At 41.8% G+C, this 23,984-nt stretch overlaps 1 pseudogene; it reads left to right on the forward strand.

The window, feature by feature from the left end:
• Positions 1 to 2,635: 2,635 nt before the first annotated feature.
• On the forward strand, positions 2,636 to 23,279 carry LOC131353578 (glutathione hydrolase 1 proenzyme-like; annotated as a pseudogene).
• The last annotated feature ends 705 nt before the right edge of the window (positions 23,280 to 23,984 follow it).

Consider the following 23,984-nt stretch of genomic DNA (forward strand, 5'->3'; position numbering starts at 1 on the left):
ATCGATTAAAGAAGCACTGGAGGAGTGGCATCATTGGATCACAAGAACACAGATCACAAGAACCTCAAATACCTCAAGAACGCTGAATATTTAAACCCACGCCAGGCCCGATGGGCTCTCTTCTTTTCCAGGTTTAATTTCACAGTGACTTATCGACCCAGCACCAAGAATGGAAAGGCTGATGCCCTCTCTGATGACCCAACACAGAGGCTCTTAGATGCTGAACCCATCCTCCCACCTACCATCATCACTGCACATTTTCCCCAATGTGTTCTGCCTCTATGGTCTCCCTGAGAATATAATTTCTGACAGAGGATCCCAATTTACTTCTTGAGTGTGAAGAGCATTCTGTGAGAAGCTGGGAGTAAATATCAGTCTCACATCTGGCTACCACCCTCAATCTTACGTCCAAGTGGAGTGCCTCAACCAAGAAATTGGTCATTATTTGAGGTCTTATTGTGGCCAAGACCAACACGAACGGAGCAAATTCCTCCAGTGGGCTGAAAATGCTCAAAACTCCCTTAAACACTCCTCTATTGACCTCACTCCCTTCCAATGGGGTTCCAGCCACCACTGTTCCCATTTTCAGATGACCCGTCAGATGTTCCCTCAGTGGACGATTGGTTTGAACATAGCCAAGCAGTGTGGGAGAGTGCCCATGTTCGTCTTCAGAGAGCCATCAGGTACCAATGTCTACAAGCAGATTGATGCAGAAGAAACCATCTCCCTTACCAACCTGGCCAGTTTGTGTGGCTTCCTACATGGAATCTAAAGCTCAAGATGCCCAGCAGAAAGCTCAGCCCCAAGTTTATTGGGCCATTTAAGATTCTCCGCCAGATTAACCCTGTGACTTATCATCTCTAGCTCCTGCCTGGGTATCAGATCTCCCTGTCTTTTCATGCATCACTTCTCAAAGCTGCCCATACCACCCCCAACTCTGAGAGATTTAACCCTATGCCACCTCTGCCACTTGATGTTGAAGGATCTCGTGATTGCTACTTCTGTTTTTTGGACTTTCTGCCTGTTTTTGTCTTTGTGATTTTGCCTGCTGTTTTGGACTGTTTACTATCCTGGTTATTAAACCGCATATGGATTCTATACCATCTGCTCCCATGAATTCATCACACTGAGATTATTCTGATACTCAATCTTATTTTAACACATACTTTATGTTATGAGATTAACTGTGTGACAAGGTAATAATGTAAGGTGTGTGTATGTGTGTTTACATGAGTGTATGTGTGTGTGTGTGAGTTTGTGTATGTTTATATGAATGTGTGTGGGTGCATGTATTTGTTTTTTAAATCAGTGTGTGTGTATGTGTGTATGTTTATATAAGTGTGTTTACATGAGTGTGTGTGTGTGTGAGAGAGAGAAAGAGTGTTGTCGGAACTCAGAGTCCCCTCCGAGTAGACATATCACAGGGTGGAATCTTTAATTGTACCAATTTCTATTATTTCAATAATCTTACCAAATAAAGTCAATAAACTATCAAATACTTAGCCGAAATGAAGGAGATCTCAGTCAGCAGATGAGAAGAAGCAGGTTTCTTTATTCAGCCATGCAGTCAATCACATGCATTTCTGAAGAGAGCAGCTGGTCTCAAAAAAACCCAAAAAAATTCCCTTCTTCTTATACCTCAGACGCCCCATGTCGCCTCCTCTTCCAAATTTAAATATTTCTAGAAATTTCCACATTATACTCAATGTATGTATACTTTTAATCCCTCCTTCCTTAATTAACATACTTACTATATTTTCGTATTTGTCCCCATACCACCCCCTTAGTTAAAACATCCTCCCTTTGATGACATCAAACAACCTTTTGGGTACATGATGTATACAGCAACAATGTGCATGTATGCACGTACTGACCAACGTCGATGTCAAAATTAGATGTGCTTCAATTTCTCGGAAAACCATACTTCTATTTCTAAGTTTAACTGTCTGTGTCGAACTAAATGTGCTCCTCTGTTGCCTATTAAGCAATGCTAAAGCTGATAAGATGCCTAGGTTATGTCTAGGTTATGTCTGTCTGGGTGACTATTCTTGGTGAAATTCCCCTTACTTTGCATTTTTCAGCGCAAAAACATCCCCTCTATTTCACCCATCTCAGCACTTCTTGATGATTATGAAAGTTACACATGTGCATTAATCAAAAGCTCCAAAGCTCCAAAGCCTAACATTATAAAGGTTATATACTTGATATATTTGCATTACTCAAAAGCTTTAGTCAGCCATTAGAGGGCCTCAGGCGCACTTCTGTCAAGGCCACATGTTGTACTGCAGTCATCCACTAGAGGGCCTCAGGAACACTTCAGTCAGGGCTACATGTTGTACTGCAGTCATCCACTAGAGGGCCTCAGGAACACTTCAGTCAGGGCTACATGTTGTACTGCAGTCATCCACTAGAGGGCCTCAGGAACACTTCAGTCAGGGCTACATGTTGTACTGCAGTCATCCACTAGAGGGCCTCAGGAACACTTCAGTCAGGGCTACATGTTGTACTGCAGTCATCCACTAGAGGGCCTCAGGAACACTTCTGCTGCACCTCTGTGTGATGATGCTCCGCCTAACGGAGAGAAACAAACACAACACACGTGAGCTTAAAACTGAAAGTAACTCTGAATGCACTAAACTGACATGAACCTCAGAGTTTATAATGTGTGTGTGTGTGAGTGTGTGTGTGTGTGAGTGTGTGTGTGTGTGTAGTTAGCACATGCTGGAAGGCGCTCTTAGGTGAAATAGAAAAAGAAACAGAAGAAGTTGTGTATTGTGATCAGGTGAAGAAGAGACTAAGAAGTTTCTGCAGAAACTGAATATTAGAAGCTCACTCAGGAGGAAATGGAGGTGCGAGATGATGAACAGCTGCATGGTCCATGGACTGAGAGAAGAAAGTCAAGGTAGGAAATAAAAAGGTTTAATTTTCTTGGGTAATAAATTTCTACTGATGCTGGTATTGTGGAGTAAATAAGAGTTTGTTTTCTGGGCCAATGAAATAAATATATTAAAAAAGGAAAGAGAAAGTTCAGAGAGTGAAATTAAATTAATAGAATAAATTGATGATGGTTTATTTACTTTATAATATAAGAATATTCTATAAATACTAATATTGATAAATAAATGTTTGATTTGAGAAGAAATGACATTTAGATCTTAGATCATTAAAATAATGTGAACAAACCATGAAAGAAAGATGGACACATTTCCACACCATTATTAGCCATCATATTAGAAAGTAGAATTGTACTTTGGACTTTGTCTCACTCTCTCAGCCTGTCTCTCTTTCACTGTCTGTCTGTCTGACTCTTTTTCTCTCGCAATGTCTTCTGTATTTCCTGTCTATCAGTCTCTTGTTCACTTTTGGTATTTCTCAGTGTGTGTGTGTGTGTGAGAGAGAGAGAGAGAGAGAGAGAGAGAGAGAGAGTGTGTTCGCAAAATGTTGTTCTCCAGAAGTCACACTGCTGCACCTGTAATGCTCAGTATTTTTAAAGGTTTCCTGTTTTGCGTGTGACAAAAATTGCAAAAACACACATCACATCACATCACACACTCGTCTTCATGCTTGGACGGTGCGAGTTACAGTAGTGTGACTGCTGGAACAGTGGCAGCTGGTTTCTGGATTCTGTATCATTACTGCTAAGATAAAATACTGAAAATGTTACTGTTAAAGTCAGCTGTTAAAGCATGCAGACATCTACTGTGAATCATGTCATTTGAGTTCAAGGTAGGTTTATTATCAGTAATGAAATAATGAAGGTAATCATTAAACACACACACACACACACACACATGCACACACACTGGAAAGTTACCTTATCAATCACAGGCCTTCTTTCTTTCTGGCTTTCAAGTTTCTCAATGAGCTTCAGGTTAAAGTCAGTCATCTCAGTGACCAGTCTCTTTTCCACTGACCGCATAGCCAGTGCATTCATTAAGAAGTGCTGGAAAAGCACAGAGTGGAAGCTCCACCTCCATCACATTTACATTTACATTTCTGGCATTTAGCAGATGCTCTCATCCAGAGCAACGTACGAAAGTGCTTTAAGTCTCTATCATGAATACATTAGCATTGGTTCAGTAGATTACAGACTCAGGATAACATCAACCTAAAACTGGTGTTTTTTTTAAACATATAATAATACATAAACAGGGAAAGATAACAGCTAGTTTAAGTGTTTCAGGAAGAGGTAGGTCTTCAGACGTCGTTTGAAGATGGTCAGTGACTCGGCTGTATGGACATCTAGGGGAAGTTCATTCCACCACCTCGGTGCCAGAACAGAGAAGAGTCTAGATGAAAAAACCATCACGTGACTGATGCTGAATTGGAAGATTGGGTCGATCTGCTCCAAGCTCCTTGATTCTTTTCTTTTTCTCCTCCAAACACATTGTGAAAGGATATTTTTTTTAAAGAACTTAATTTTCATCTTGAGATATTTGGCTTGCTTCCACATTAATCAGTACCTGTCCATTAACTGACCATCTGCTGAGTGCTAATGAGACTCGTTGAGAATGGTCCAATCACATGAGGCCAAATATAGAAAAAAAAATATTGTTTTGCTAACAACAAAAGTGGTGGGTTCAAGGACAATTTGAAAGAAGCCAATCAGAGCTCAGCTTCAAGTCACATGTTTTTCACATAACATAACTTACATAACTTTACGGACCTACATAGACACTCAAGTTTTGATTTTTTTATTTAAATAAATGATAATATGACTAACAGTGGAATAGTACAACTAAATGATTTGATTTTGTTATTAAAATATATAATAATCGTTAACATGTTAAGGTAGCATTCTTCTCTGGCTAACATGAAGCGCCCCCTACTGACCAGCCGCCACTGTGCTGGAGATCAACATTCTGTGAAAACACACACACACACACACACACACACACACTCACACAGACAAAGAGTTGAAGTGACTAAACCTTTCATCAGACAGAAATCTTTTTCAGAGTATAATTGTCTAAAATATGGCCGGTGTTTCTTTTCTTCTACACTGATGTATTCAGATCAGATCGATCCTTATCCCATTGTGTCATCAGCCAACAGACTCTCACGCTAAACTCCAGCTTAATGTGTCTGAACAATCTGTAGAGTTTTTTGGGACTTTTTTGGGACGCTGCATGTTTTGGGACAGCAGCAGTTCATGTTACAGTCCTAGTAACAGCCAGTTCACCTCATCATGTCTCGCTCACTGAGCATTTACAGTTTAAAACTTTAAGACACTGAGACTGAACACCAAACAATTCATTAATTAAAAGATTAAAATGTGTTTTTAATTGTTCTGATGATCACAAAACCACATGACCACATTAATGTTTGCACTGTGTTTGAACAGGATGGATGTGCTGAAATATCTTTGTGCCCTGGTTGTCGCTGTGGGTTTCGTCGTGGGCATTTGCCTATTAATAAAATGTATCTTGAAAGTCTGCTACTGCAAAGCTGCTGTCGCAGCTGACGCAGGGAAATGTTCTGAAATCGGCAGGTAGGACAAAGCAATGAGCTTCACTCTCTATGTGATGAAAACTTATTCTTACTATTCTTATTTCTCACAATTTTCAGTACCTCATCAGAGATCTACGTTAACCTCAGTCTAACACACTAAGGGTTTACACTACCAGTCAGAAGTTTGGACACACCTTTTAATTCAATGTTTTTTTCAATGTTTTTTGTTTATTTTCTACATTCTAGAACAATCCTGGAGATTTCAAAACTATGAAATAACACACATGGACTTCAGTAATCCATATGTAATGACAACAAAAACCAGTCAGTTGTTATTTTAAGACACGAAGGTCAGGTGTTCTGGAATAGTTCTTACAAGAACAGTATTGTCAAGTGCATTTGCAAAACCCATCAAGCACCATGATGAAACTGGCTCACATGAAGACCATCCCAGTAAAGCAAGATGGTGTGTGTGTGTGTGTGTGTGTCAGTGACATGTTAAAACGTGGTGGTTCTGGGGTCGATGCTGCCATTGCAACTCTGTTGTGTGTTGGACTGTTTAACGTTCAGAGCATGGGCATCGGAGGAGGACATTACTTCATCATCTATAATGGCTCTACAGGTGACATCCATCCATCCATTCATCCATCCATCTGTCTATCTGTCAATCTACCCATTCATGCATCAATCTGAAAATCTATATATCTGTCTGTCTATCTATTTGTCTATGACTCTCAGACTGGTTAAATGGGTTCATGTGAAAAGGTTTATTCAAAAAGGACCCAGGGCCAGAAATTTCTAGTCAAGTTTCAAAAAATGTCAGAAATAATAATCTGATCATCCGTCTAATCCATCTATCCATCTGACAGTTTATTGACCCACCTGATAATCCATTCATCCATTCACTCATCCTACTTCATTTAAGGCAGGGGTCCCCAACCACTGGACCGGGGATCATTTGTTACCAGGCCACACAGAAATAATAAAAACTTATTTTTGAATTATATTTTAACTCTAATTTATTGACTACAGTAGTCCCCCGTTATGTTCCAAAACCACCCGAGATAAACGAAAATCTGCGATACACGGACGCCACCCCCAAATGCTTTTTTTTTATTGTTTAAGCCATAAATTACCATCCCACACTCTTTAAACATACACAGAAAACATTTGCAAGCATATGGTGAGGTCAATTTGTAGAAACCTCACATTTATAGTGAGTACGTTTAGGTTCCTTGCCAGAAGCCTTAGATGGTGCAGAGCGTTTGGGTGACATAATAGGGTATATTAAAACCGGTGCATAAAAAACGTAAAAATACAGCATATACAAAACCAAACACTTGGGACTGGGATGCTGGAGAATTCTGCTTCCCCTTCCCCAACTGCACACATAGCCAGCAGCCAATCACAACCGTGATTAAATGAATGGAGCATTCCAATTGGCCGGACTCGTTCCTCCAGCTGTACTGTATTTTGATTTTCAGCTTTTCAGCACTGCGCTTTCCTAAACAATGCTATGTGTTCTTTGTCTTTTGAGTAAATACGCTGTACAGTATTTTATATATTATTAACATTTTACTTTATTTTACTTCATGTTTATATTTTGTAATTAATAATTATATTTTTATTAATAAATTACGTTATTTCAACATAAAAACAATTCACTATAAGGTTTGTGGATACCGCGATATACCGAGAAAATATGCAAAAAAAATTTGTTATATTCCAAATAAAAATCTGCGATATACCAGGACCGCGATATATGAACCACGATATAGATAGGGATTACTGTATCGCAGTTGTCAGGGTGTTGTAAGGTTGACCAGAGTTGACCAGAGGCAGCAGAAGTGGAATCCATATGCAGACTTCATTAGTAAAAGCAAGCATTCGATTCCACACAACAGCTAAAGGAAGAGTCAAGAAATGGGCAGAAATATCCAAAACACTTGCTGACTAACGTGTAAAGTCTTATGCAAAAAAAAATCTGCATCAGTTACAAATTTAATTTTAAATTTAATCAGTTACTTTTAAAAATCAACAATAATTCACTGAGAATTAATTAGCTAAAAGTGCACTAGTATTGTTTTTCTATCTTAGGGATGGTGGAGACAATCAACACAAAGGAAGTGGCTCCCCTAAAAGCAACAGTTGACATGTTCGGCAGCAATGCAAAGCTCGCTCAAAAAGGTGCTGCACATTCTGAACATGAACATATTCTATAAAAGTTAATCAGTACTCTACTGCTATTAGACCACAAACCTACAACCTACAGGTATAAAGAAGCCACAAATAATTAATTATTAAGAATTTTTACAGTGTGCTTAATGTACATGATACTGTGTAGGTCAAAAGGGATGTCCAGCTCTGTGGTCTGTTGTGTTTTCATGAATAACAGGAGGTCTGTCTATCGCTGTCCCCGGTGAGCTTCGTGGCTATGAACTGGCACACCGGCGTCATGGCCGCCTGCCCTGGAGGGAGCTGTTTAAGCCGAGCATCCAGCTGGCACGTGATGGCATCCGAGTGAGCAGAGCTCTTGCCGAATCCATGCGCTTTAAACTGCAGACCATTCAGGATGATCCTGTGCTGTGGTGAGGGACATCACTGTCATGGACATGTCAACATATCAGCAACACCCATGTGTTCTGTTCAGGAGGAGGCTGCCTACATAGAGAGAGTTTCTCTGTCCAAGGCTAGAAAATGTAATATAATATCCAATTTTAAATTAGAAAAGCAACCATAAAGCTTAAGTGGTAATGAGAACAGGAAGTCATGACCATATAAGGGAAGTGAACATAGATAGACAGATAGATAGATAGATAGATAGATAGATAGATAGATAGATAGATAGATAGATAGATAGATTATAATTATATTACACAGAGAAAATATAATAATTAAATTATAGTATAATGTACAGAGTGAAGCAGAACTCCAATGTGGAGTTCAGTAGATCTATGGTTGTAGGAAAAAAACTGGCCCTGAACCTGCTGGTTCTGGTGTAGATGGTTCTGTATCTCCTCCTGCACAGAAGCAGGTTGAACAGTTTATGACTCAGGTGTGAGGATGATGCCTTGGGCGGTTTTCACAACCGTTTGCAGTGATTTCTTTTCACACACCATGGAGCTGCCATACCACACTGTGATGGAGCTTGTCAAGATGCTCTCAATAATACAGTGAACTTTTCTTCTTTACTTTACTTCTTCTAAGGAACTAAAGACACTGTTGTGTCTTCTGAACCAGAGTTAAGGTGTTCAGATGCCAGGACAGATCCTCAGAGATGTGGACACCCAGAAACTTAAATCTGGAGCTCTACTTCAGACCCATTGTTGTAGATAGGGGAATGTCTGCTGCTGTTAGATTTCCAGAAGTCCATGATGAGCTCTTTGGTCTTTGTGGCATTGAGGGTGAGGTTGTTCATGGAACACCATGCTGACAGGCTTTGGATCTCCTCCCTGTAGGCTGATTCATTTTTGTTGCTGATTCAGCCAACAACTGTGGTATCATCTGCATGTTTGATGAAGAGGTTGGAGTTATGCCGCAGAACACAGTCATGGGTGAACAGGGAGTAGAGCATTGGGCTCAGCACACAGCCTTGTAGGATGCCAGTGTGGGAGAATGCACAGTATATTCATCACACATGACAGAATTAGGGCAGAATGTGGACTTTACAACTGACTGACCGATGAACACTTTACTGCCATAAGGAAAAGGATTTCTTTGAATTATAATTTAGAATTTTATTTTCTGTTACAGTGAAGTGTTCTGTGATTCCAACAAAACCATCCTGAGGGAAAACGACACAATCAGATTTCCACAGCTAGCAGACACCTACGGGAGGATCGCTGAGGAAGGAGCTGATGTTTTTATAAAGGCTCCATGGCTGAAACGATAGTGAAGGACATCCAGGCTGCAGGTACATCAGTGCTGAACTATTAAAGTTTACTACATGCTACTAGTTCTGTTAATAAACCCTGCAATGCAGATGCTAAATATCACTGAAACACATGCTAATACTCAGTACAGTACTGATGCTACCATTCACTTTAAATAAGAGGCTAATGCTCAGTGCTAATCACCTCATGTTGTATGCTAACCTGTTCCTGGTGTTGGGGTATGATCCAGGTGGCATTATAACACTTGAAGACCTGTCAGCTTACACACCAGAGTTGAATGAAAGCCCACTGAAGATAAATGTGGGAGAATACACGATGCACTTTCCAGATGCTCCATCTAGTGGTCCTGTGCTAGCGCTAATCCTCAACATTGTAAAAGGTGAGTGTGTGTGTGTGTGTGTTTCTTTGAGTGGAATAAATGGATATTAGAAGTGTCTTATCTGTATTATCCACTTAGAGTTTCTCTACTCTCTGTTAGCCACTCAGTCTTGATTAGCAATATTTGCTGGGGGAGTTAGAGACTTTTGTTGCGGCCACCAAAGAGGAGGAAAAGGGAGATGACTTAGGCAATGCGCTTGAGCAGTGGGTGTAAGTGCTAAAAACCCGAACTGGGCACAGCATGTGCAGTCTCCCCTGCTTTGCCAACTAGTGGAGCAGAGGGCAGAAGGCCTGCAGAAAGGCTGGATGACTGGCTTATAGCAGAGCTGTTTCCAGGGTCAAAAACAGACTCTATTGGCTAAAAGTGGGCTTGGAAAAGTCCCTCCAGGACTATTGAGGGGGCCCAGGAGAAGAGACACGGTCTGACATTCTGACATGCAGGGAAGCCTCAGCCTTCTGGCACCTCGCAGAGAACAGGCACGTGATTCGCAGCAATGGCTGCCACGTATAGATCAATGTAGAGGGTGATAGGCCCTCAAAGAGGCGTATCTGCAGGAACTCTAGCATTGTACTAGGCAGTGAACTAGATCCTGACACTGCTGATTTTACCAGAAGAGAAAGTTTAAAATAGTCTCCACAACCTCAGTTGGGAGGATGAAGTCTAGAAGCTGGTCACCCTCAGGGGCCAGACCAGAGGTTCTAAATCTCAGGGCGGGGGTGGAGAATCACCACCTACACATTAGAGAGGAGGCTTCTCCTGATGGGAATCTCCCAAAAATGCACCATCCAGAAGGGAAAAGAGAAAGCCACAGGGGACAGTGGATCGACTCCTCAGATGCGAACATAGCCACTTCTGCCTGGCCAAAAATTCGACCACCTATGAAGGGAACCTCCAAAGATGAGTTTCAAGAAAAAGTATTTCAGGATTAGAAACACTGCTCCCATCTTCAGGCAATCTGTGTGCCATGAGATCAGATTTTAAAGTCAGACCCTTATGGCAGAAAGGATGGAATCCCCCAGAGCGGGAGACAGATGTGCCCGCATCGTGGATGAATCCCAAATTATCCCCCAGAAGGTGGTTCTCAGAGAAGGAGACAGCACACACTTAACTGGGTTGAGGCCTAGGGACCTCATGTGGGCAAACATGGCTTTTCAATTACTGTCTTCCCTTGACTGAACCAAAATGAGCCAGTTATCTGGATAATTACAGTACATGGAAACCCCGGGGTGCAATGATACCAGAGCAGCTTCCAAGAACTTTGTGAGGGTGAGCAATAAGACTAGGCCTAAAGGGAGAACCTGGCACCGGTATGCTTCACCTCAAAAGCAATCCAGGGGAGTCTCCTGTGCTCTGTCAAGATGCCTATGTGAAGATTGGCACCCTTCAGGAATATTCTGTAGCCTTTTCCCACAGAACCCATTGTAACACACCCGGCAGAAGTTTCCACACTGTCAGGTGGTCTGAGAGAGGTGTTAGCCTCTTGCTGTTCTCACCTCACATAGTGTCCTGAAACAGCAAGCTGGCAGGAAGAAACCCAGGAGGTGGCAACACATAAGAAACATGGGAGGTCATGGTTAAACCCTGAAGCACCGGAGGTGGCAGGGTAGGCAGCAGTGGAAATGACCCTTAAGGGTCATCCCTGAAACCCTAGCCCTCAGGCATTAGGAGTCATTTCTGGCCCACCTGGCGGAGACCTGCCCCTAAGCACTTGCCACCCACCCAGATTTTACATGGGGGGCTCAGGCTGCAATGCAAGCCTGCTTTTCCTGCCTCAAAAAGCCAGGCTGGGGCTGGTGGCTACTAGTTGATAGCCCTAGATCTTTGCTGCAGTGAAGGAAGAACAGTCACTTAGGAGACATCAGAACATCTAAAAGGAAGGTTTTGTCCCCTTCTTTTATCTCTGTCAGATTGGCTCTTTGTGGCAAACAAATGGTTTTGTATGGTTTTGGCTCTGTGCTACAAACTGCTTTTGTATGCAGCACCACACCAGCTTAACCAACAGGATTATAGGCCTTCCCTAGATGCAGACTTTCTTCATGCAGGCAATGAAAGGAAAAGATAGCCTGTGAGCACTTCTTCAACCCTCTGCATCGCCACATAACCATGTTCATCAAGGCCCATAATGGCTGAATAGTCAGCAGTGGCTGAGGAGAAAGAACAGGCAGAATAAGTATTATTCCACAACCTCAACACCTCAGTGTGGAGGTATTGGGTAAATGGGAGACGCTTACATGGAGACGGAAGGTGGCGTGAAGTTAGTCAAGATTGTCAAGCTCATAGCAGACAACAGTAACCTTTCTTCATGTCAATCTAAGCTAAGTTTAGCAACCGGATATGTGATATGGCAATTCGAATGCTGTTTGCTCATTGTTGCATTACATCCTCATCTAGGTCAGAAGAAATCACAAAGCAAGCTCCCGGAGCCGAGGAAGAAAGGGATTCATGAAGCCGTGAAACCATTACCGAATCCGGCACCGCCTCAACAGATGTGGGACTCAAGCCACGAGGCACAATTGCTTGGCTGGTATTACAAGCAAGTAAATTCAGAATAAGTTTAGTGACAGTGTGCAAAACTCGACAGCATGACCGTCACTGAATGCTTTCTCTCAAGAAGCATTTCAGTGGCATACTGTTCATCATCGCCCACTTCGAGCTCCTCAGAGTCTGATGAAGATAATAATAATTTCTCTTTCGGGAGAAATTGCAAAGCAAGCTCCCAGAGCCAAAGTGGGGAACTCTGAATCAGGTTAAAGGGCAAGAGAAAGTGGATCACCTGTCTCTTGTTCCGCCTCCACTAACTCGACCTGCAAGACCCATGATCTACATCAGAGTCACGAGGCGCAGGGGCTTGGCAGGAGATGCATGCTCTTTCTAAACTTGCTATCTTTTCCTATTGTTGCATTAATATATATATATATATTAGAGATGCAACAATACAGTTAACCTACAGTTCAATATGTACCGCGGTTTTTAACCACGGTTTTCGGTTCGGATGGCTTGGCAAATTAAAGTTTTTTTTTTATTATTCTTTGCTTAGGTGACAGGAACAGTAAGTATGTTAAGAAGAAAAAAAAAACTGGTTTTAGTTGTGCTTTTTTTCCCCCAATCCGCTCTATAATGAACAGTAAAGGTGAGACAACTCTCTGTTGCCCGCGAGGTCCAACTATCTGTTATTAGAGCAAGGCTTTGCGCTTTAGCCAATTGGTTTTAGATTTTTTTGTGCGTTTTTTCGTAGAGATCGGGAAAAAAGGCCGTGTCGGTAGTGTGTAACATGGTTTGAGCACTTTTAGTTGCCGAAAGCCCACATCACAGAAAACGGCTGCAAATCTTTAGCAATTATGATGTTATAATTATTTTTTGTGTCTCTCGGAACCAGTTGTGTCTGAATGCTGGAAGGAATCAGATAGGGGACTGTTGCTTTTTGGATGCCTGTGTTACCTGCTCTGCCATCCTGCTTCCACACAGTGATATCTCTGGGTGATGGAGCTGCAGATGTGTGGTCATGTTGGAAGTATTTCCATGTCAGTATGTAACTCGTGTGTAACACTGCTTAAACAAAGTCATTTTTTTTGTTTAGCGTTTTTGTTTCATCAGCATCATAGTCAACAACAAATCCAAAATGTTCCCACAACACAGATTTGAAAGACGGAGCCACTTCTTCATATTTGTCTCACTTCACTGCTCTCCAGGGTTAGAGTGAAATCTGACACCAGCATCGCAAGCATGGTTACCGCCCCTAACTTTAGTGCTCACTGATTGGATATTTACTCATGAGGAGGTGTGTCTGTCTCAGCGCGTAGACATACAGTACAGGCAAACACAAACAGGCGGTTCAGAGAGTAATAAAACACATGGTTATTATTGTTTTATGGAAAAACCGAAAAACCATGGTTCACATACACGTATTGAACCGTGGAGGTCGTACTGAATGGTTCAATATTATATTGAGTATTGTGGCATCCCAAATATATATATATATATTTGGGATGTATATATAATATATATACCTTCTTTTTCCCTAGTTTAGACAGACAGGACAAACAATTACCACAAACATACACAGAGCACTTTCTGAAGACAAAGAAGCGGGAGTAATGGGACATAGATGACCTGTTATAGTCCTGCTGGCACACTCCGCTTCATCACATGAACTACCTGAGCCGATAAATCGGCATGGTTTTACTCAGAGCTTCAGGCAGGTCTACCTCCTGTGCTTAGGCTGTTCATTTGAATCTATTCCATCTGCTAAGGTAGGATTCTGACTTTTGTGTACTATTTGTTTAACTTGGTTGGTTCTAGAGTTATTTGAACTGTGTTATATTGTATAGCTTGTTGATCCTTTAGTGTTGGTCTGTGGTTCTTAGTTGTCTCAGGTGATTAATCAAGAGTAGTTTCAGTCTCTCTTAAGGTGTGAATTGTGGGCAGGGCTTACTAATTTATATTGAAGGCTTTCCACTGCAGATAGCTCTGCCAAGAGTCAAAGAGTCAAAGAAGCATTATTGTCACTTCAACCATATATAGCTGATGCAGTACACAGTGAAATGAAACAATGTTCCTCCTAGACCAAAGGTGCTACACATAACACAGACAAAGTACAGAGACGCAGACAAACATAGAGCTAAACATAGAGATAAAAACTAAACTATACTTAAGGTGCAATCTTTAAACTAGACATATAACAGAAGTGCACAGGATGACAAGACAAGACAGTGCAGACAAACAACATATAGACCGACTTTGTGCAAGACAGTGAGTGCAAATATTAAAGTGACACATGTAAACAGGATCACAGGATCAATATAAAAAATGTAAAGTGAAATGTAAAGTGGCATGTGCGTGCAAACAGGGCAATTTGTGTGTGTGTGTGTGTGTCTGTCTGTCTGTGTCCAGCACAGTTCAGACCTGTTAATATCTTAAATAGTAAGTGTTTACTCACATACTTTTCTTGTTCTGTTAGATTCTTAATTCATACTTAACCTCACTTTGACTAGACCACAGACATGTGCCTCAAACCCATCTCTGTTGTTACCTCTTACAGACAACGACAGTCTCACATGCAGAGGTCATGTTTCCAGCAATCTCATCCACACTCAGGAGTCTTGGAATTTGTGGAACAGCATGGGAATGGTATGCTTCCTACCTGGATGGTCACTCGTATCAGGTAACATGGAAGGGATTGACATCTGCTCCATGCAGACTCTCTACTGGTGTCCCACAAGGCTCAGTACTTGGTCCTCTCCTTTTCTCCCTCTACACCCACTCTCTTGGCAAAGTTATATCGTCACATGGCTTTTAATACCACTGCTATGCTGATGACACCCAACTTATCTTCTCCTTCCCTCCCTCAGATACCACAGCTTCTGCCCGGATCTCAGCGTGTCTGGCAGACATTTCATATTGGATGACAGCTCATCAGCTGAAACTTAATCCCAGCAAAACTGAACTGCTGGTCATCCCAGGTGATTCATCCCCAGCCCATGATCTTGCATTATCTCTGAACAACTCAATGATTTCCCCTTCAGCCACTGCTCGCGACCTTGGGGTAACCATGGACACTCTACTGTCCTTCTCCACCCATGTTGCTAATGTGACATGCTCATGTCGGTTTCTTCTGTACAACATAAAAAGGATTTGACCGTTCCTATCCACACAGACTGCAGTGCTCAAGTGCTTGTTCAGTTTCTGGTTATTTCGAGACTGGACTACTGCAACTCTCTACTGGCAGGTCTTCCTCTGAATGCAATTTGTCCACTGCAAATGATCCAAAATGCAGCCTCACGGCTTGTTTTCAACCTGCCTAAGTTCTTCCACACCACCCCACTGCTGCGTTCTCTCCACTGGCTTCCAGTAGCTGCATCAGATTCAAAACACTGATGCTTGCCTACAAAGCCAAGAATAGACCAGCACCATCTTACCTCATCTTATATCTACCCTCCTCTGTTGTCTCAGTCTCAAACAGTGGTGGTAGGTGGGCTCTGGAACCGCCAGTCTGCTGTAAGGAAGGCTGATTTCATCTCAGCTTTAGCCTCCCACTATTCCTTTGATTTTCTGGCACTACCCGAGACCTGGATATTCCCACAGAACACTGCTGTACTGGCTGCTCTATCCTCTGCCTATGCTTTCTTCCACTCACCATGAGAATCAGGCAGGGGTGGTGGTACAGGTCTGCTGTTGTCACAGAGATGGTGTTTCACACCCCCATTGTCTCATCTAACCATCTCTTCTTTTGAATTCCATGCAGTTTCAGTTATCTCTCCGGTTAAACTCTTCATCATTGTCATCTACTGCCCTCCTGGTCACCTAGGAGACTTCATGGAAGAAATGGACACTCTCCTCAGTCTTCCTTTCTGACAGCACCCCTCTGATGGTCCTTGGAGGTTTCAATCTCCCATCCGACAAGATTCAGTCTTCTGGCCTTCTGACTCTTCTAAATTCGTTCTCCTTGTCATTCAACAGCTGCCCTCTGACACAAAGGGAGGAAAAGTCCTCGACTTGGTCATCACCTACCCTTCCCCAGCTACAAATATTACTGCTACCCCACTTCACATCTCAGATCATCACTTGGTTTCCTTCACTATCATTCTCCCTGTCCTACCCAAACGTAACTCCCAGCACCTCTCAAATCTCGACTAGACACTGATCTCACCTCTCATCGTACACTTCTATCCAGATTCTCTTCAGACATGACTTCTGCCAAGACTTCCTTCTACAAGGAAAAGCTTGAAGCTTCTGCACAAAACCCCCGAAAGCTCCACAACATCTTCTCTGCTTTACTCAACCCTCTGACTCCACCTGCTCCATCCTCCCTGACTGCTGAAGATTTTGTCACTTTTTACACAGAGAAGATTGAGAAGATCTGCCAGACCTTCACATCTGACCCAACTTCATCTACATTACACAGTCAGGACTCAGCTTCTCCCTTACTGAAGCATCTCTAAACCATAGCAGCAGAAGAGGTTTTGCAAATCATCCAGTCCTGCAATCCTACCACCTGCCCACTGGATCCAATCCCTTCTACTATGCTCCAGACCATCTCACCTAACTTCCTGCCCTTCATCACCACAGTCATCAATGAATCCATAACATCTGGTCAGGTACCAACTGCCTTTAACAAAAACAAGAGTTATCCCTATACTGAAGATACCTGCTTTGGATGCTTCTGACATCAGTAATAACAGACTGGTATCACTTCTCTCCTTTCTTTCAAAAATTCTCAAACAAATTGTTTATAATCAGCTGTCTGACTATCTCCTGCAGAATAACCTCCATGATACCAACCAATCTGGCTTCAAAGCAGCACATTCCACAGAGACTGCCTTTTGCTAGATCAGCCAAGCTGTCATCGGTCCTCATCCTCCTCATCCGTTTTGCAGCATTTGACACTGTTAACCACAAGACTCACTTGTCCATGCTCAGGAGTCTTGGAATTTGTGGAACAGCATGGGAATGGTTTGCTTCCTACCTGGATGGTCACTTGTATCAGGTAACATGGAAGGGATTGACATCTGCTCCATGCAGACACTCTGCTGGTGTCCCACAAGGCTCAGTACTTGGTCCTCTCATTTTCTCCCTCTATACACACACTCTTTTGGCAAAGTTATATCCTCACATGGCTTTTAATACCACTGCTATGCTGATGACACCCAACTTATCTTCTCCTTCCCTCCCTGAGTTACCACAGCTTCTGCCCGGATCTCAGCGTGTCTGGCAGACATTTCATATTGGATGAGAGCTCATCAGCTGAAACTTAATCCCAGCAAAACTGAACTGCTGGTCATCCCAGGTGATTCATCCCCAGCCCAAGATCTTGCATTATCTGTGAACAACTCAATGATTTCCCCTTCAGCCACTGCTTGCAACCTTGGGGTAATCATGGACACTCTACTGTCCTTCTCCTCCCATGTTGCTAATGTGACACGTTCATGTCGGTTTCTTCTGTACAACATAAGAAGGATTCGACTGTTCCTATCCACACAGACTGAAGTGCTCAAGTGCTTGTTCAGTCTCTGGTTATTTAGAGACTGGACTACTGCAACTCTCTACTGGCAGGTCTTCCTCTGAATGCAATTTGTCCACTGAAAATGATCCAAAATGCAGCTTCACGGCTTGTTTTCAACCTGCCCAAGTTCTTCCACACCACCCCACTGCTGTGTTCCCTCCACTGGCTTCCAGTAGCTGCATCAGATTCAAAACACTGATGCTTGCCTACAAAGCCAAGAATAGACCAGCACCATCTTACCTCAAAGATCTTATTAATCCTCACACTGCACCTCGCTCTCTCCGATCCACTAGCACTGTTGGACTGGTCCCACCATCTCTCAGGGCAAAAGGTAGGTATACGTCTAGACTCTTCTCTGTTCTGGCACCGAGGTGGTGGAATGAACTTCACCTAGATGTCCGTACAGCAGACTCTCTGACTGTCTTCAAACGGCGCCCTAAAGCACTTAAAATAGCTCTTATTTTTCTCTGTTTTATTTATTGTTATAAAAAAACACACATCAACTCAATTTTAGATTAATGGTATCCTAAGTCTGTAACCTACCGACCCAGTGTTAATATATTCATTGATAGAGACTTAAAGCACTTTTGTACTTGTATCGCTCTGTATAAGAGGGTCTGCAAATGCCAGAAATGTAAATGTACCTCTGAACAAAATTTGTCTACTGCAAATGACCCAAAATGCAGTCTTGTTTTCTACGTGCCACACCACCCAACTGTTCTCCCAGACCACCCCATTGCTGCGTGCCTCCTCTGGATTCCGGGAACTGCATCATATTTAACACACTGATGCTTGCCTACAAAGCCAAGAATGGACTAGCTCCATCTTTCCTCAAAGTTCTTATTACTCCTCACACTGCACTTCGCTCCCTCAAATCTACTAGCACTGCTCAGGTAGGTCATGCACTGGTCCACCATCTCTCAGGATAAGAGGTTAATTATACATCAAGACTCTTTTCTGTTCTAGCACCGCGGTGGTGGAATTAGCATCCCCTAGACATCTGAACAGCTAAGTTACTGGCTGTCTTCAAATGACAGATGAAGACCTACATCTTCCTGAAGCACTTAAACTCTCAAAATTTGCTTTTATTTTCCCTGTTTGTTTTATGTAGTTTTTAAGGCTGACGGTATCGTAAGTCTGTGACCTATTGAACTAGTGTTCATGTATTTACTGATAGAGACTTCAAAGCACCTTAGTATGTCTCTTTGGATAAGGGCATCTGCCAAATGCCAGAAATTTAAATATAAATGTAGTGTAGGTCACAAAGGATCCCAGGGTAACTTCTACCCAACTAAAGGCCTTACTTACATATGCTAATGTTAATGTTCACAAATCAATCATTAGAAGAAAACAGAACAACTGTGGTGTTCATGACAGGGTTGCAAGGTGGAAGCTGCTTCCAGACTGTAGTTATAGATCATACGGACAACCCAGAAGGCTACTGGAAGGATGCGGTGTGGACAGATGAGAGTTATGTTAACGAAAGGAAAACATTGCAATCCAACATAAGGATATGCAATTCTTCTCCCATCAGTAAAACATGGTGGTGGTAGTATCATGGTTTTGGCATGGTCTCCTGCTTCTGGGCTAAGGGCGCTTGCTATTATTGATGGTACAATGAATTCTGAATTTTGCCAGTGAATTCTAAAGGCAACTGGCAAGATATCCTTACATGAAGCGTACTTGAAAACCTATAACTAGTGTATGATGATGATATAAAAACCCTAAAATATCTCTGTGCAGGTTATAATTTCTCACCCAGCAGTGTGTCCACTCCAGAGAAGAAGACTCTCACTTATCACCGCATCATTGAGGCTTTCCGCTTCGCCTACGCTATGAGGAGCAGGCTGGGAGATCCTCAGTACCTCAACATCACCAACGTGAGACAGTGTTAAGTTCCACATCATGGTGTTTGTTGTTCATCAGTAAAACAGTAACTTTCAGTTATAATGAGGAACAATAGTAGTTATATATAGCTTTTCAACTATATATTATAAAACCACATATAAGTTTTTCTTTCATTTTTGCTTCAAACAAGAATTACATGCCATACTTATTGTTAGAGAAATTATTCAATTCTTTGGATTTGTTGCTTCACTGAGCTTTTCATGTCTGTCCCTCTTCAGCTCATCCACAACATGACCTCAGAATACTTTGCTGAAAACATCCGCAGTCAGATCACAGATAACGCCACACATCCAGAGAGTTACTACGGACCTGAATACTTTAACCCTGAGAATTCTGGGACGGCTCATCTGTCTGTCATCGCTGAGGACGGGAGCGCCGTGTCTGTGACCAGCACCATCAACCTTTAGTAAGACAATAAAACTGATCACAATCAGAACACACTGTACTGATCTCAGCCAATCAGAACACTCTGTACTGCTCTCAGCCAATCAAAACACAGTGTACGGCTATCAGACAATCAGAACACACTGTACTGCTCTCAGCCAATCAGAACACACTGTACTGCTCTCAGCCAATCAGAACACTCTGTACTGCTCTCAGCCAATCAGAACACACTGTACAGTTCTCAGCCAATGAAAACACAGTGTACGTCTATCAGACAATCAGAACAAACTGTACTGCTCTCAGCCAATCAGAACACACTGTACTGTTCTGAGCCAGAACAAAGTGTGTAAACAGTCTTGATGGTGTTTATGTGCAGTTTTGGTTCTAAAGTGATGTCGCCTTCCACTGGAATCATATTTAACAATATAATGGATGACTTCAGTTCTCCGTACATCACAAATACATACGGCATTCCTCCTTCTCCCAATAACTTCATTAAACCGGGTAACAGATTTTCTCCCATTATTCATATTCATTTCAGAGCCACAGATTTTAAATATGCAGATAAACTGTAATAATGTGTATGTATATTTAGATTACATTATCCTCTGCTCAGGTTCTTACATGTAGTTCTTTCTCTGCTGCAATGTTGTGATGATATTGTAATACTTTATCAGTAAAAGTTTTGTAAATGATTGTAATATGAAACAGGGAGAGTGTAACATGTCCACTGTGTGTGCAGGTAAAAGGCCGCTCTCAGCCATGTGCCCAACCATCATCTCTGACAAATACAACAAAGTTAAAATGGTGGTTGGAGCTTCAGGTGGGCCGAGGATCATCACGGCAACGGCTCTGGTAACACACACAACTTTAATCATTCTTTAGTCCAACTGTCTGTCTATCCATGTTCAGTATTTATTTATCCATCCACAGTTAACCCATCAGTATATCCATATTGTAACGATGCACTAGCGGCAGGTGTGTTAGGATCCATAAGCAATGAAGTCAGAGAAAACAGGCCAGTGATCAGAAACCGTAAGCAGGCAATCAAGGGTAGCAAATGCAGATCAGGTAGCAAATGGCTTGGTAAACTCACTGAGAACGATACTTGTTTGAATTTTGTGTGAACGTTCCTTAAATGTTCATAAACCCAGAAGGACAAGTTGCTGTCTAATATTACACTCAGGTCATTCACTGCCCAGCTAGTAGTAACAGTGCATCCTTCTAAATGCAAGCTGAATTGCGAAAGCTTTTGTGTACTGGTTTTTGGACCAATAAGTAATATCTCTGTCTTGTCAGAATTTAGTAATAGAAAATTATCGGTCATCCAATCTCTAATATCTTTAACACACTCAGTTAATCTAGACAGATTAGATATTTCATCTGGTTTTAATGAAATATATAACTGGGTATCATCGGCATAACAGTGGAAACTAATCCCATGCCTTCTAATGATGTTACCCAATGGAAGCATGTATACTGAGAAAAGCAGAGGTCCTAAAACTGACCCTTGTGGGACCCTGTATTTCACTGGCACTACACTGGACAGTTCTCCATTTAAATCTACAAAGTGGTATGGATCAGACCAGTAGGATCTAAACCATTTTAATGCCTGTCCCTGCATACCTGTGTGATTTTGTAAGCGATCTATGATAATATTATGATCTATAGTGTGGAATGCAGCACTAAGATCAAGCAGGACTAAAATGGAGATGCAGCCTTGGTCCGAAGCTAAAAGCAAGTCATTAGTGATTTTAACTAGTGCAGTTTCTGTACTATGATGGGGCCTGAAACCTGACTGAAATTCTTCAAGGATATTGTTTTCCTGTAGGAAGGAGCATAATTGAGCTGACACCTTTTCTAATATTTTAGATATAAACAGAAGGTTTGAAATCGGTCTGTAATTTGATATTTCATCAGGGTCCAGTTTCGGTTTCTTAAGAAGAGGCTTAATAACTGCTAACTTGAGAGATTTTGGGACATGACCTGGATATAACGAGGAGTTAATAATATTAAGAAGAGGCTCTCCAGCTGCATGTATCACTTCTTTCAGCAATCTAGTTGGAATTGGATCCAACAAACATGTTGTTGGTTTAGCCGTGGTGATAAGTTTATACAGCTCTTCCTGCCCTATGCTGGTAAAGCATTGTAGCTTTACATGTGGAGCTTTAGGCTGGTCTGGATCACCAGATGCTGTAAAAGTTTGAACATCCAATATTTTGTTCCTAATACTATCAATTTTTTTAGTGAAGAAATTCATAAAGTCCTCACTACTAAACTGTGCTGAAATACTCTCTCCAGAAATCTGATATTTTGTTAGTCTAGCCACTGTACTGAATAAAATTATTCTAATTATACTGATTGTTATTAGCATCAGCATGCATGTTTGTATGAATCAAACTGAGACTTGGTTCGTCTGTATCATGTGATCATTTAAACCAAAAAGATTCGTTTTAAGGGATTTTAATTGATCTTGTTCAGAATCAGCTGCTCATCTTTCATCTCTTCCAAAAGAATAGGATTCATATTTGAGATTCTGAGCATCATTGTAATAGTTTTATAATGTTTTGATTCGTCTTCATTACATGAATCCAGACAATTCAAAACTCCTACATGACAGCACAGTTAAAGTGACAACACAAAGATTCATCTGTCTCATTTAAAAGAGTCTTTCAATTAAAAGAACAATTCATTTTGAATCATCTTTTATCTCTTCCACTGAAATAAGTTTCTCATCTGAGTCTCTGAGCATCATTAAAACACACACACCACTCTTTCTTCTCTTGCACACGTAATAATAATTTACTCTGAATTTAAATTACAGAGTGTTATAGAGGGACTGAAGCAGAGGAATCATGTGATAGGGGAGTGGAAGCGTTACCCTGCAGTGGTCCAGGCCGTGATGAGGCAGGGTGATAAGATCTGCGCTGAATCAGACCCTCGGAGAGGAGGATATCCCTCCGGCTACTGAAGCTCACTTTAACTCTCAGCTGAATGAATAAAACTCATTACACAGTTTTTAAACTTCCATGGGCCTTTTTTTCCAGATTATTTGATAGAAGAATTTTTTATGCAGTTGATGAAAAGAGCTTCTTTTATGTAATGAATTATTTTTCAGGTCGTCTGGATCACTTCACTGGTCCTCATGTTCCTCCTGCAATGCTGCAGCTTTCACTTTCGCCCAATTTTCATTTATTGTATTGTGTGTTGGAAATAAAGGTGTAAGAGAAATAAAACAGACCAAATACAAAGAAAAATAAAACTCAGCAGACTGTGTTTTTCCTTTAAATTAAATTCAAATATTGTGAAATAAAGTGATCTGGTGTCTTGGCTTGTCACAAGTCACTAAGAATGAAGACCAGAGAAAAGTAGGTAAGTTTAAGTGCACTTTATTGTGAAACTAAAGCAGAGATGAGACGGTGAGGTATATGTAACGTAATGAAAATAAAGCACTAACTGAAACAGTCTTATCTGAAGCAAACGTGGTCAGAACACAATCCAGAAGTCCCACCGGACGTGAGCTTGGCAGGAGCAAGTAATTCACTTGAATCACATGCAGTAGTCACAAAGCAAGTAACTATAATACCTGCCAAAGACTCTGGAGTAAGGGGGCTCTTATAGTACTCTGGTGATTGAGTGCAGGTGCAGGTGCTCAGTACTCTGGTGATTGGGGGTGTGGTTGAGTGGCTGTGGTCAGTGTGTCCGTGACAGTACCCCCTCCCCCACGGGCATCTCCAGATGTCCGGGAATGATGACAAGGATGACTGTAGCCTCTGAGAACGGGATGGTCTGGGTGGAGCTGGTGGTTCTGTGGAAGGAGGAAGAAGAGGATCAGTGAACGATTTGAGCAAGGAAACATGGAAGGTTGGTGAAATGCTGTAGTGACTGGGAAGCTTCATTAATCTGCCTCAAGACGGTGAAGGGGCCTATGTAGCGAGGACTCAGCTTCCTGCAGGGGAGTCGCAGGCAG

This window comes from Hemibagrus wyckioides, linkage group LG05 (assembly GCF_019097595.1).
Source record: "Hemibagrus wyckioides isolate EC202008001 linkage group LG05, SWU_Hwy_1.0, whole genome shotgun sequence".
In the NCBI taxonomy this organism is placed as follows: domain Eukaryota; kingdom Metazoa; phylum Chordata; class Actinopteri; order Siluriformes; family Bagridae; genus Hemibagrus; species Hemibagrus wyckioides.